This window comes from Suncus etruscus, chromosome 17 (genome assembly GCF_024139225.1).
Source record: "Suncus etruscus isolate mSunEtr1 chromosome 17, mSunEtr1.pri.cur, whole genome shotgun sequence".
Lineage (NCBI taxonomy): Eukaryota > Metazoa > Chordata > Mammalia > Eulipotyphla > Soricidae > Suncus > Suncus etruscus.
The window spans coordinates 65675365-65690331 of record NC_064864.1 but is presented as its reverse complement, the minus strand read 5'-3'; positions in this window follow the sequence as shown (position 1 = coordinate 65690331).

Genomic DNA, 14967 nt, shown 5'->3' with positions numbered 1-14967 from the left:
CCTTCTGCATGAAAGGCAAACGCCTTACCTCCATGCTATCTCTCCGGCCCCCTTTATTTCTTTTTCTTTCTCTCCCTTCCTTCCTTCCTCCCTTCCTTCCTTTCTCTCTTCTTTTTCTTCCTTCCTTCTTCTTCCTCCTCTTCCAACTCCTAATCTTCCTCCTCCTCCTCCTCCTGCTGCTATTCAAACCATCCTGGATCGGCTGTGTGCAAGACAAACACCTTACTTCTGTGTTATCTCTCCCGCCCTTCTTTTATTTATTTATTTATTTATTTATTTATTTATTTTTTGTTTTTGTTTTTTTGGACCACACCCGGTGGTGCTCAGGGGTTACTCTTGGCTGTCTGCTCAGAAATAGCTCCTGACAGGCACAGGGGACCATATGGGACACCGGGATTTGAACCAACCACCTTAGGTCCTGGATCAGCTGCTTGCAAGGCAAACGCTGCTGTGCTATCTCTCCGGGCCTTTCTTCTTTTATTTTTAATCTTTCTTTTCTTTTTTTCTTTTCTTTTCTTTTTTTTTTTTTTGGTTTCTGGGCCACACCCGGTAACGCTCAGGGGTTACTCCTGGCTATGCGCTCAGAAGTCGCTCCTGGCTTGAGGGACCATATGGGATGCCGGGGGATCGAACCGCGGTCCGTCCTAGGCTAGCGCCACCGCCCGGCCCCTAATCTTTCTTTTCAATATGCAAATATGTAGTGGTTCAGGGACTGAAGGTTACAGTTACAAGAGAACACACATTTTGTAAATAATAATGCTTAAATTCTTGGAACAGGAACCCATATGCCACAAATCCCTGGGGTCTAGAGTGCATGTATGAGGCTCTGAGTTTAGTCCTGGCACTACATGGTCCTTCCCTATCCCCTAGCAGTACTGGGTGTGGTCTGGGTCTGCTCAAGCATACAAGTTCAAGTGTCACTGCCTTACCGCAGCTGAATACCAAATCATTAAGCTGTTACTACTGGGCCACCCAGATATATGGGTGCAAAGTAAGGAGAAGAGGAAGAGGAAATGAAGAGCAGAAGGAGGAGGAGCAGAGAGAGAGTAAGAATGAAGGAGGGAGAGAAAGAGGGAGGAAGGAGAGAAAGGGAGGGAAAGAGAAAGGGAAACAGGGAGAGAGAGGGAGATGGAGAGAGGGAGATAGATAGATAGAGGGAGAGAAGGAGAGAGAGATAAAGAGAGGGAGAGAGGGCCCAGAGAGATAGCACAGCAGCGCTTGCCTTGCAAGGAGCCGATCCAGGACCAAAGGTGGTTGGTTCGAATCTCGGTATCCCATATGGTCCCTCGTGCTGCCAGGAGCTATTTCTGAGCAGACAGCCAGGAGTAACCCCTGAGCACTGCTGGGTGTGACCCAAAAAAACAAAAAACAAAAAAAGAGAGAGAGAGATACGGAGAGAGAAAAGGACAGAGGGAGGAGAGGGAAAAAAAAGGAGAGAGGGAGAGAAAGAAGGAGAGAGAGAAGAGAGAACGAAAAGAGGAAAGAGAAGGGGAGAGGAGAGAGAGAGGCCAGAGACTTGAGCTTGAGGTTGGTCCCCGCCTGTTGGAAAGCTCATCGCTCCACCCACACTGGCTTCTGCCTGCAGATATACAGCTACCGTAGGTTGAGACCACTTCCAAATTCTTCAGTACTGACAGCCTACTAGGAGCACAGAAAATTTGATGGAAATGTTATATCAAAGCCCACTAAGTTCAATGAGCAAAAACAGCAACACAAGAGGCTCAGTCTCCTGTAAATCCTCAGACAATACCTTGAATAAGACCATTATGAGATCCATGTTGTAACAAGCAACATAAAGTGAATGCTTTTGTAACTGCTCATGGGGCAGGCTGGAGGGTGGATGGGTAACAGGGGATATTGGTGGAGAGAAGGTCACATTGGTGGTGAGATTGGTATTGGAATATTGAATACCTGCAACAACTGTATTATAAACAATGTGGTAAATGACAATGTTTAAAATAAAGTTTCAGGGCCTGGAGAGATAGCACAGCGGTGTTTGCCTTGCAAGCAGCCGATCCAGGACCAAAGGTGGTTGGTTCGAATCCTGGTGTCCCATATGGTCCCCGTGCCTGCCAGGAGCTATTTCTGAGCAGACAGCCAGGAGTAACCCCTGAGCATCGCCGGGTGTGGCCCAAAAACCAAAATAAAATAAAATAAAATAAAAATAAAATAAAGTTTCATACTTCTTTTCTTTTGTATTTGGGCCACACCTGGCGGTGCTCAGGGTTACTCCTGGCAGGCTTGAAGGACCATAAAGGAATGCTGGGGATCAAACCTGAGTTAGCTGAGTGCAAGGCAAGCAAGCACCTTACCCGCTTCACTGTTCCTCTGGCCCCACAAACATTTTTTTTTAAAAAAGGAAAGATCCATTTAACACCCTGCACAAAGGTCAAATCCAAATATGGTAAAGACCTTAATATCAAAGCTGGAACCATAAGCTATATAGAATACATAGGCAAAACACTCCATGGCATTGAGATTAAAGACATCTTCAAGGAGGAAACACCACTGTCCAAACAAGTGGAAGCAGAGATAAACAGGTGGGACTATATTAAGCTGAGAAGTTTCTGCACCTCAAAGGAAATAGTGACAAGGATACAAAGGCCACCCAAAGGATGGGAAAAACTATTTATCCAATACTTATCATATAAGGGGTTAATATCTAAGATATACAAGGTACTGACAGAACTTAACATGAAAAATATTTTAACTCCATCAAAATATGGGGAGAAGAAATAAACAGACAATTCCTTAGAGAAGAAATACAAATGGCCAAAAGACACATGAAAAAATGCTCCACATCATTAATCCTCAGGAGATGCAAATCAAAACAACAATAAGGTACCATCTCACGCCAATCATAGAGACTGGCATACATCACAGAGAATAAAAACAATCAGTGCTGGCAAGGATGTGAGGAGAAAAGAACTCATTCACTGCTGGTGGTAATGCCCTCTTGTTCAGTCTTTCTGAAAAACAATATGGAAATTCCTCCAAAATATGGAAATTGAGTTCTCATATGATTCAGTTATACCACTCCTAGGGATATACCCTAGGAACATAAAAACACAACACAAAAAGGCCTTCTGCACACCTATATTCATTGCAATGCTATTTACTATAGCCAGAATCTGAAAACAACCCAGATGCCTGACAACAGATGAGTGGCTAAAGAAACTGTGGTACATATAAATGAAGTCATGAAATTTTCCTATACATGGATGGACATGAAAATTATTATGCTGAGTGAAATAAGTCAGAGGGAGAGAGAGACACAGAATAGTATCATTCATTTATGGGTTTTAAGAAAAAAGAAAAGACCCTATTGTAATAATACATAGAGACAATAGAGATGAGGGCTGGAAGGTCTGGCCCACAATATGAAGCTTACCATAAAGAGTGGTGAGATCAGTTAGAGAAATAACTACACTGACAATTACCATGACAATGGTAGTGAGTGAGAGAAACAGAATGCCTGTCCTGAATACAGGCAAGGGATGGGGGAGGAGGGAGATGGAGGGCATGGGTGGTGGGACCGCTGCACTGGTGAAGGGGGTGTTCTTTTTAATATATATATATATATATATATATATATATATATATATATATATATAATAAAACTAAAACATATATAACTACAAACATGCTTGTAATCATGATGCTTGAATAAAGATATTTATAAAAAAATTTTTTTTAATTTGGGGCCAGAGAGATGTCACAGCAGTAGGGCATTTGCCTTGCATGAAGCTGACCTGAGAGGGACCCAGTTCGATTTCTGGCATCCCATTTGGTCCCCCAGTCTGCCAGGGACGATTTATAAGTGCAGAGCCAGGAGTAACTTCTGAGCACCGCTGGGTGTGGCCCACCAACCAACCAACCAACCAACCAATCAATCAATCAATGAAGTTTTAAATTTTTTTTAAATAAAAAAAGAAGAAAATGTTCTAAAAGTGTTTATAGTCACTCTATGAATATAATTAAAAATCACTGGGGCCTGAGAAATAGCATGGAGGTAAAGTGTTTGCCTTGCATGCAGAAGGACGGTAGTACGAATCCCAGCATCCCCCGAGCCTGCCAGGAGCGATTTCTGAGCAGAGAGCCAGGAGTAACCCCTGAGCACTTCCAGGTGTGACCCAAAAAACTTAAAAACTAAAAAATAAATCATTGGCCAGCATTGCCTCCGATGGGTTCATTGTGTGGCATGTAAATTATACCTCAGTAACCTCCATTTAAAAGCAAAATTGACAAGCAGAAGCTGAAAGGGTGACTGGTGGGAAAGGGAATTAAAAAGCGCAAATGCCATCAGAGACCTCGTGGCCACTAGGATCTTGTGTAAGCCAAAGTGTTGGCTAAACAGAAGCTGGGGCTCACTGAAGGATGGGGCAGGTGCTGTGGCGTTTCTAACACCATGTCTCCACAGCTGCCAATGCAGCTGCCAGCTTCTCTAAAGACTCTTCTAGAATTTTCTTAAATTTTCTTTTTTTGGGGGGAGGGGTCACACCCGGCAGCGCTCAGGGGTTACTCCTGGCTCTACTCTCAGAAATCACCCCTGGCAGGCACAGGGGACCATATAGGATGCCGGGATTCAAACCACTGACCTTCTGCATGCAAGGCAGACGTCATACCTTCATGCTATCTCTCCGGCCCCAAATTTTCTATCATACTGTCTGATTTTTCCACATTTTCCTGTGCTTGGTTTTGGGCAAGTGCTGGGAATCACACCTAGAAAGCAAGTGCTCTGCTGTTGGATTACTGGTCCCTCCCTACCTGGTGTTCCTTCTCCACCCTAGAGTGTGGTTTGGTTCTGACTAATGAAAGTTTGGGTTTCAGAAAGACAGGAGCGCATTCTTCAGTCTTCCTCCACTAAGCTGCTTTCCTTCTTAGGAGCAGAAGGCTGTGTGGTGGGATTCCTGGCTTGAGTGTTAGATTTCCTGAACCTATTTTTTTTTTTTTTTTTTTAGTTTTTGGGCCACACCTGGTAACGCTCAGGGGTTACTCCTGGCTATGTGCTCAGAAGTTGCTCCTGGCTTGGGGGACCATATGGGATGCCGGGGGATCGAACCTCGGTCCGTCCAAGGCTAGCGCAGGCAAGGCAGGCACCTTACCTCCAGCGCCACCGCCCGGCCCCTGAACCTATTTTTGTACCTTTTCACTGTGTGGATTATTTCCTGCGTTGATGTTGACTACCCCAAAAGACTTAGGGGATATGTATACTTTCTTTGTAAACTTCTTTTTTTTTCTTTGTATACTTTGTGTGTGTGTGTGGGGGGGGGGGGTTGGGTCACACCTGGCAGTGCTTAGGGGTTACTCCTGGCTCCATGCTCAGAAATTGCTCCTGGCAGGCACGGGGGACCATATGGGACTCCGGGATTCCAACCGATGACCTTCTGCATGAAAGGCAAATGCCTTACCTCCATGCTATCTCTCCAGCCCCTTCTTTATAATTCTTAAGTGTATCTCTTCAACATGTATATTTCTCTATGGTATATTTCATTATGTAGTTACAGCTTTCCCCTTCTCTTTGATTTGCTAGTAGGAATTCTTAGATTAGAAGATAGTATAGATAGTACCCTTTGTAGAATTAAATAATTAACAATGGTGCTGGATGGAGAAGGATGGAGGCCTTTATTCTTAGGCCTTGGCCACGTGGCTTCATCCCCCATCAACCGGCGGGTCTGGGGTCCAGGAAAGCGACGGGCATTGAACTCACTCACAGGCAGTCTTCAGGAAGCATCAACTTTATTCATGCCCTATCCACCATATATGTGGCCTATATCATAACCTTTTAAGCATTCAGCCATTCTTAGCTAGCCCTGCATTTTAACTCCTTTCATCCATCTTCCCTTTTACCTTTATGCTGGCAAAAGACCAAAAGGGTCTAATCCCCTCTGGTCAAAGCCTTATCTACCCTTTCCAAGACCTCTCCCAGGAAATGGGCGGGGTCTTGCAGGTAAGGTCAGGTTACCTAGGAAGAATGGGGGATGAGGCTTCATCTCCCCCTTCTCTGAAATATAAAAAAACCTTTTGTAATCCTGACTCCACCTTTAGCCAAAGGCGGGTTAATATTTTCATGCAACAACGTAATAAAGTGAAAATTAACATACCATCCCTTTTTAAAAACCTAACATTTCTGCAAAATATACTATACACCTGTATCTTAAAATTTTCTTAATGCTTTTCTACCAAGCACTATCCTGGAACTTTCATGTTCCTATACCTATTAAACTATTTTTGGGGAACTTTCTGTTCCTATTAACCTTCCCTACACACAAGTACTACAGCATAAATGCATAACATACATTATAAAAACAGGCTAAGTACATTAAAATACACACAGTAAAACATTTTGCAATTGAAAATATTAACTATGGAAAACAAAACACATTTAAATTATAAAGAAAATGACTTAATCAAGACAAAGATGCAGGCGGTTAGAAATCAGATCTTTAAATGGGCTAAGCTGTTATTACTCCTTTTTTTTATTTTTTTTAAACCACTAACTAACTAAAACTTATCCCATCACCAACTATGAGTAAAATATATGACTACCCACTTAGTCCCTACACCTAAAACCATAAGTCCAGATGCTGGTTTGTCCCACGCTGATTTCACCACGTGGCTTCTTTAAACTTTCTGCAGGCTGGTTCGCTCGATTAGGAGTTTTTTGCCGCTTCTTTGCTGCAGGACAGGCACTGTTGGCTGATCACCGCTGCCTTTTCTCCCCTATGGGCGGCACTTTGGAAGCAGGTTCCACTGCCACAGCCACTGCAGCTTCTCGACCACAGCTTCACAGGGCGCTTGTGGATGTTCAGAGTTCAAAGTGATTTAAACTAAAAGTCCAGTCCGAAATTTCCATAATCAAAATCCAAATTCAAGCCGAAGTTGTTCTTAGAAAATCAGTCCACTTTCAATACAGTTTTTTTTTTCCTCCGTTTCCAATCTAGGCTTTTAATCAGTCTTTGAGGAGGCCGAGGTTTTTGTTTATTGTAACGAAGTTTAAGTCCTGGGCCTGGGTCTGGGATGGAGGTGATGCAAGCTTCCATCTCCCATGTTTCATAGGCCTTTGTGTCCCCAGAAGGGGTTGTGGCCATCTTTGAACATGGTTGCACGTGTCCCAGGGTTTTGGGCTCAGTACATCCGAAAAAAGCCAAAATCAAACTGAAAAGCAGAAATCTCATCATAATTGCTGTTTTCTTGGGTCCAGGGTTTACATCCAAGTTCCAAGCGCCAGTTGTAGAATTAAATAATTAACGATCGTGCTGGATTGAGGTGGATGGATGGAGGGATTTTTCTCTGCCATCCCAGACCACATGGCTCCGCAATCCCCATTCAGCTGGCGGGTCCCAGGTTTAGGTGAACAACGAAATCAGACTCATCCAGAGACAGGCATCAGGAAGCATCAACTTTATTCATGCCCTATCCACCACATATGTGGCCTATATCATAACCTTTTAAGCAGGCGGGGTCTTGCAGGTAAGGTCAAGTTACCTAGGAAGAATGGGGGGAATGAGGCTTCATCCTTGAAGTTTTTGTGCTTTTGATAGAACCAAACATCCAGGTTAAGGATTGTTTGGTTTATTATTATCTTCCCCTTGGGCCCCAGCAGTATCCTATGGCACTGTTCCTTTTGCATGGGCACATTAAAATCAGAAAATATTAGATACTAAGAGGTGTAATTATACATTAGGGATGGGTACTCAGTAATTTCTTGCTACTGGGGGCCTTCCACCCTGAACATCTGCCATAGCGTCTTGACTTTGGCTTTATTCACTTGGACATCAGCCAATTATCCCTGAGCCTTGGGTCTGGCACGGTTCTTTCACCTACACCAGGGATTGACTCTCTACCAGTTTGGTCCTGGATCTGTGCTGACTGGCCACAGCCTGGGCTCTGTTCTCAACATCAAGAAAAACTATGGAGATCAGAGTCTCTCCAGACCCTGAAGAGACATGGGACAGACCCCCTCCTGCCAGGATTCTCTTACAGAGGATCAGAGGCCCAAGACCACCTTCTGGCTCATCATGTTGAGTTGACTTTCGCATCTCTACAGTGGCCAAGCCTAGGTAACCCTGACATGACACCATAATGGGAGACCATAAAGGCAGATTGGTCTAGGGAAATTGGAGAACATCTAGGAATGAATGGAACTATATTGGCACATATTTGACCCAGGGTGGCTAGCACACTAATCAGACTATGGCTTGGAAATCAGTAATGACTTGCTTCAAAGGCAGATTTCCCTGCTTTGCCACATAATGTTGAGATGAAACCAGGAGATTCACCAGGACATCCTGCTTTTGATATAGGATATGTGCTAACATCAATATCTCCAATTATTGAAATCTGACAGTGAAAATTGTGATTAAAAAGTACCTTCCTAGGATTCTGAAGAAAGACATTGGAGTTAGAAAAATTAGTGTGCCCGGAGAAAGTAGTTGGTCTTAGGACAGGATGCTTCATAGGTAGGGAGACTCTGTTTTTAGGCCAAAAGTTTTTTCTTTCTACTTTTCCAACTTTTGCTGTGCCTATGCAACCTTTAGTTACAAGCATAAGCCTTTTTCTTAGAATCATGGGATGTGAATTACTTTGTTTTTCTATAGTCAATTTGGGGGAGATGTTGGATTACTGGGTCCTACCCTATTCAGTATTCATACTCCACCCTAGGGTGTGATCTGGTGATTGGATTACTGGATCCATCCCTACCTGGTGTTCCTTCACCCTAAGGTGTGGTCTGGTTCTTGCTAATAAAAGCCCAGATTTCAGCAAGGCAGGGGCGCATTCTTCAGTCTTCCTCCCTAAGCTGCTTTTCTTCTTAGGAGCAGAAGGCTTGTGTGGTAGCATTCCTAGCTTGAGTGTTGGATTTCCTGAACCTGTTCTTGTACCTTTTCACTGTCTGGATTATTTTCTGCATCGATATTTGCTTCCAGACCTGCATCTCTCCAGGTCCTACTTTTGGAGCCTGAGGCTTCTTTTGCACTCTGCCACTGGGCCTTATCTCTGCCCTCTGTAAACCAGAGGAAGCTCCTCTAGTCTGTCATCCAAGGTGCACCCATTCACTGCAGCTCCAATTTCAGAGGGAGCCTCTACTTGCTTTTGTCCATCTGGCCATCTACACTCAGAGAACCCAAGAACATACAACTCACAAAGGGTTACAAGAGCACCACTAGGCACGACCCTCAGATAAAACCAGACAAATTCCAGTGTGCACATCAGAGAAAAGTACAGGGCAGGCCTGGTCCGATCCCCAGAATCACCTGCATCACTGGTGTAGCTCCAGAAGCCTTGAGTTGACCCACTGGTCCATGGGGTATATCCTTGGATTTTTTTGGGGGGGTCCACACTGGCAGTGCTCAGGGATTACTCCTGGATCTATGCTCAGAAATCACTCCTGGCAGGCTCAGGGGACAATATGGAATGCCTGGATTTGAACCACCGTCCTTCTGCAGGCAAGGCAAAATGCCTTACCTCCATGCTATCTCTCCGGCCCCCATCCTTGGATTTGATTTCAATATACTTTGTAAAAATTTCTTCAGTTTGGGTGAGATGATTACATTAGTGTCAAAGTTTATGGCACCTATGTGCAAAATTTCTGTGCCCCACCCCCTAAGTGCCTAACCCTCACCAGTATCCCTAAGTCACCTCTAGTCTTGTCATTATCCCCCCTCCTCAGGATTATCAGTATTGTAAACTAAAATCAAGGTTAGAATAAATTTAATTTGTTTGTATTTTATTATAGCAGGGGAGTCTGTATCCTATTATAGTTTAGCTGAAAATTTTGAACTGCCAACCTAGTTGGCAGAGAAGCATAAAGAGTGTCCCCACATCTTCTGTGTCCCCCTTAGGGGTGCCAACTCCAAAACAATTTCCAGCAAGGGCCTGAGAGAAAGAGTACTGGTGTTTGGAAGCCAGAGCGATATAGCACAATGGGGAATATGGTCATCTGCGTCTGGCAGAAGTGATTTCTGAGCACAGAGTCAGGAGTAACCCCTAAGCACCATATGTGGCCTGCAAAACAAAACAAATCAAAACAAAATGGTTGGAGTTTGAAGCCTAAGTTTGATCCCTGGCCCCCATGGTCCCCATGCCTCCTGCATCACTGTGTTTGAACATTGACATGGCGTTGCACATAAAATAGCCCTTGGACCTCAACACCCAGAGAAGAGCAAGGAGGGTCAGTAAATGATTGAATGTGGGACCTGGAGGCAGCCCCTGTCTCTGTTAGAACAATAGGGTCAAGGCTGGGGAACCCTGAAGTCAGGTCAGTCTTCAACAAGGTGCCATACAGGGCAAACCAGCTGTTTGAAGTGAAGGGTTCATTCATTCAAACCTCACCCTTCCCACAAGTGGGCTGCAGCAGGTAGGAGGGGCAGTGCTCACTTCCTGAGAGCAGGACAGAAGGCCCAACAGACATAACACTGTATCAGCAGCCCTGGGGCCGAACCAAGTCCACAGGTAGGTTTTGTTGAACCTGCTGGGTTTGAAGATGTTTGAGGATATTTCAGAATGAAGCAGCTCTAGTCAATGGATCTGGATTTTCCTGCAAACATATGTCAGTGCTGGCTGGGAGAGGTACCAGCCTCCATGACAGCTGCTGTCACTGCACCACCTGCTGGCTCTGCTGGGAAGGCTGCAGAGGAACTGAGGGAACCCAGAGGTAGCCCTGTCACTTGAACCCTTGGCTCCTGGGGACATCGAGTGGACAGTCACTGTCCTGTGTGCCCCAGTTTGCCATCAGGAGAGAAACTGGGGGGTCAATATCACAGCAATAGGATGTTTGCCTTTCACATGGCTGATCCAGGACAGACCTAGGTTCGATCCTCAGAGTCCCATATGGTCCCCCAAACCAGGAGCAATTTCTGAGTGCATAGCCAGGAGTAACCCCTAAGCATCACTGGGTGTTCCCCACAAAAGAAAGTAGAGACAGGGTTACAGTGAGAGCATGGAGGGGGAGGCATCATGCCTCAGCTGGTTCTCCCACTCTCTGCACCTGTGCACAGCACTGACACAAAAACATCAATGTTATGTAATAGAATATGTAATATGGACATTCAGTGCAGGGACTACACCCATGGATGCATTCAAGTATGAAATACAGGGGAAAAATAACTGTGAAAAGTTTGAAAAGTAAATACAAAACACATTAAATAATGATACATTGGGGCCAGAGCAATAGCACAGCCTTGCATATGGCTGACCCAGGATGGACCTGGGTTCAATTCCCAGCGTCCCATGTGGTCTTCCAAGCCAGGAGCGATTTCTGAGTGCATAGCTAGGAATAACCTCTGAGTGTCACCGGGTGTAGCCCACAAACAAAAACAAAACAAAACAAAAAAGGCCATATGTAGTACAGGGGCTCAAACTTGGGTCACTCTGTGTAAGGCAAGTGCCTTACCCACTGTACTTTCTTTCTGGCCCTTTAACAAGATTGACTTGTAAAGAGCTGGTTCAAAGGACCATGTGGTAGGCCATCAGGATGGCACTTGTATTAAGGCAGAAGAGTGTCTCTCCAGGCACCCAAGTTAGCGCTCAAGCCTGAACTTATTAAATGTGATACACATGGGGGCCAGAGAGATAGGACAGCAGTAGGGGATTTACTTTGCAAGTGGCCGACCCAGAACCGATGTTGATTCGAATCCCAGCATCCCATATGGTCCCCCAAGCCTACCAGGAGTGATTTCTGAGCACAGAGCCAGGAGTAACCCCTGAGCGCCACTGGGTGTGCCCCACCCCAAAAAAAGAATGTGACACACACCCTACTCTGGAAAACGAGATTCACTTAAGAGTAAAATGAGTGGCCGGAGAGATAGCATGGAGGTAAGGCATCTGCCTTTCATGCAGAAGGTCATTGGTTCAAATCCCGGCATCCCATATGGTCCCCCGAGCCTGCCAGGAGCAAGTTCTGAGCGTGGAGCCAGGAGTAATACCTGAGCGCTGCCGGGTGTGACCCAAAATCCAAACACCAAAAAAAAAAAAAAAAAAAAGGAGTAAAATGAACGTTGCTGCTAATGCAACTGTGACACACCCCTTGACCACCCACCAGTGAGTTGGGCAGTATCACCCCTGAGATGCATCTAAGACCATCAGTGGCACAGCTGGACACTCAGAAGGGCTCACTGTCCCCAGGGGGGGCAGTCTGATAGAAACAGGATCCCCATGGGGCACTCTGGGAATGGTCTCAGTGTTGGGGGGACCACCAGGAACACATCTTAAGAGACAGGTGACAGCTTCAGTCAGCTCTTTGAGGGTATCTGCTAACCAAGGGGAGGCACTGAGGAAGGAAGATCTCCTGGGAGTCCCGTTTCCTTGTGGGAACAAGGGAGAATGGAGGGGCCAGTTTCGAGAAAAGCATGTGGACAGGACCGTATGGGGGTGGGATGTCTTTGGGTCTTATCTTCAGACATGATTCAGGCTGGAAAAGTTATCACAGCAGGAAGGCGCTTGCCTTACTGAACTGGGTTCGATCACCGGCATCCCACATGGTCCTCCTGTTTACTGCCAGGAGTGTTTTCTGAGTGCAGTCAGGAGTGACCCTTGAGCATTGCTGGGTGTGACCCCCACCAAAATAAATGAGAAGATGGTCCCCTTCCCCACATGGCCTCTAGACAGGCAGAGCCAGAGTGGACAAGTAGTGTTCGAGAAGATTCCTTCAGGACACTTTCCCAGTCCACTCAGCTCCTCTCCAGGTATCCAGACTTCTGTCCCAAGTTCCAATGTCTGGGGGGACATGGAGAGCTGCTCAGAAAGGTGCCCAGAAAGCCCGCTGCCACTCTCGCCAAGTGGCCTGCCAGATGCAGCGCCCGGAGCGGAGGAGAAAGGTTTCTGCCTGAGTGACTCAGACAAGGTCCTGCACATCCCAGAATAGCTCTATCCCTGGCCCGGGTCCCCTGGCATATGATGTGGTGGGTTTAAGGTTACAGAACAGTGAGCAGGCACTTGGACCTGCTCACCCAGAGCTGCAGAGGGGCACTGCCCACACGTAAAAGCCCCTAAAGACCACAGTAGGAAGACTGGAGTTCCCAGAGATCTGAGTCAAAGGTCCACCTTGTAGAGATAGAAAAAGGCTTCAAAAGGAAAAGACTGGCCCAGATGCACACATCTGGGGGGCCCAGAGAAATAGGGTCAGGTAAGGGCTGGGCCCTAGTGTTGTCAATGAGATATCAAGTTAGCCCAGGTATTTAAGGGCTGCAGGGATCCTATATGTGTCCAGGTAAGGACATGGAAAATGAGGGGTTACAGGAAGCCTTCTTGGGAAATAGTAGCCCCCCCCCCCCCCCCCGCATGTTTCTGCTGGGCTGCTTAGAAGTGAAGCTAGAACAGCTGGGTCCTGGCAAACAGAACAGAGGTTTGAAAGTATTTGGAGAAAGGACCATTGGAGATACCCTTCCCCGTGGAGGAAATCCTGAGGGGTAGGGGAGTGTCTGGAAAACAGGGTCACACTGGAGGGTGCTGTAGAAAACTGGAAACCAATGCAGGAGACCTGGCCACATCCACGGAATCCCTAGTGGGGAGGCCCTTCCTGGCACACTCCAAATCACAAAGCCTCATCCAGAAGAATAAGAATCTCACTAGATTTTTATCAAAATGCTTTCATGTCAGAGGGGAAGCTCAGAGATCTGAATGTGCTCTGGGGGCAGGAGGCCAGATTTGAACCCCAGCATTGCATGGTATGGAGCATGCCCAGAGAGATCATCTTGAGTAATGTAGATTGGGTCTGGCTCCTTAACACAGGAGGGTGTGACTCCCAAAATGGAAAACAAGCAAAATTTTCAGGTATTTAGAAATGTGGCTCAGAGGGAGTGTGCGTGCCTTGTACTGACGAGGGGTCTGCCCTCCATCCGTCTTTCCCAGAAGAGGGCAGAGGTCATTATCTGGTCTGTGGTGCCTCAGACCCTGTGGCCTTGTTACTCAGATCAGCAGGCTGCTGACCTGATTCAAATCCCACCCCTGCTCCTGGCTCTGCTGCTTCTGGCTTCCTAGTGCATGACACGAGCTGCTAATTGTGGGGACGCCTGTCAGATGTCAGGCCTGCAAGGAGCCACATGTCTGAATTTACAGCAGCCATCACCCCAGACAGTCCAGGACCACCTGCAGAGAAAGCCAGGCTGAGAGCCTAGCCGCAATGCTAGACAGGCTACTGCACTTCAAGGCCTACTGGATTTCTCACTCAAGAGCACTGGGATGATTCATTAAGTTGCAGTGGTCAGTCTGACCTGATTCCCAAGTTGCAGAGTCCTCATGCTCCCAAAAACCTCATGGCCAACCCTCTACCCAGCCTGCTACTCTGGCCAGGCCCAGGGACTAACAGGCTAGCTGCCTCTGCCACACACTATCCCATGGACTCTGTACAGTGAAAATGCTCCAATTGCAAGAACGGCAATTACAGAGTCAAAAAATAATACCTGGGCCCGGAGAGATAGCACAGCGGCATTTGCCTTGCAAGCAGCCGATCCAGGACCAAAGGTGGTTGGTTCGAATCCTGGTGTCCCATATGGTCCCTCATGCCTGCCAGGAGCTATTTCTGAGCAGACAGCCAGGAGTAACCCCTGAGCACCACCGGGTGTGGCCCCCCCAAAAAAAACCAAAACCTAATTCAGAAGCTGCTAAAGGACAGACAGTGGAGACCCACTGACCCCCACCGCCATCACTAAAAGGTCCCATTCTTGAACTTTGGCTCCTTAAAAAAAAAGACCAGTGTGATCTTTCCCCTATTCTATTTATTGCTGGTTTTTGCTCCCCCACCCTGGCTGTGACTACCATCTACTTTTCCTCTTTCATTGTCATGACTGTCAAAACTGTTTAAGGAAAATTCAAAATCCAGGGGCCAGAATGATAGCACAGCAGTAGGGCATTTGCATTGCATATGGATGACCCGGGGACGAATGCAGGTTCGATCCCTGGCATCCCATATGGTTCGGAGCCTGCCAGGAGCTATTTCTGAGCGAAGAGCCAGGAGTAACCCGAGCACCA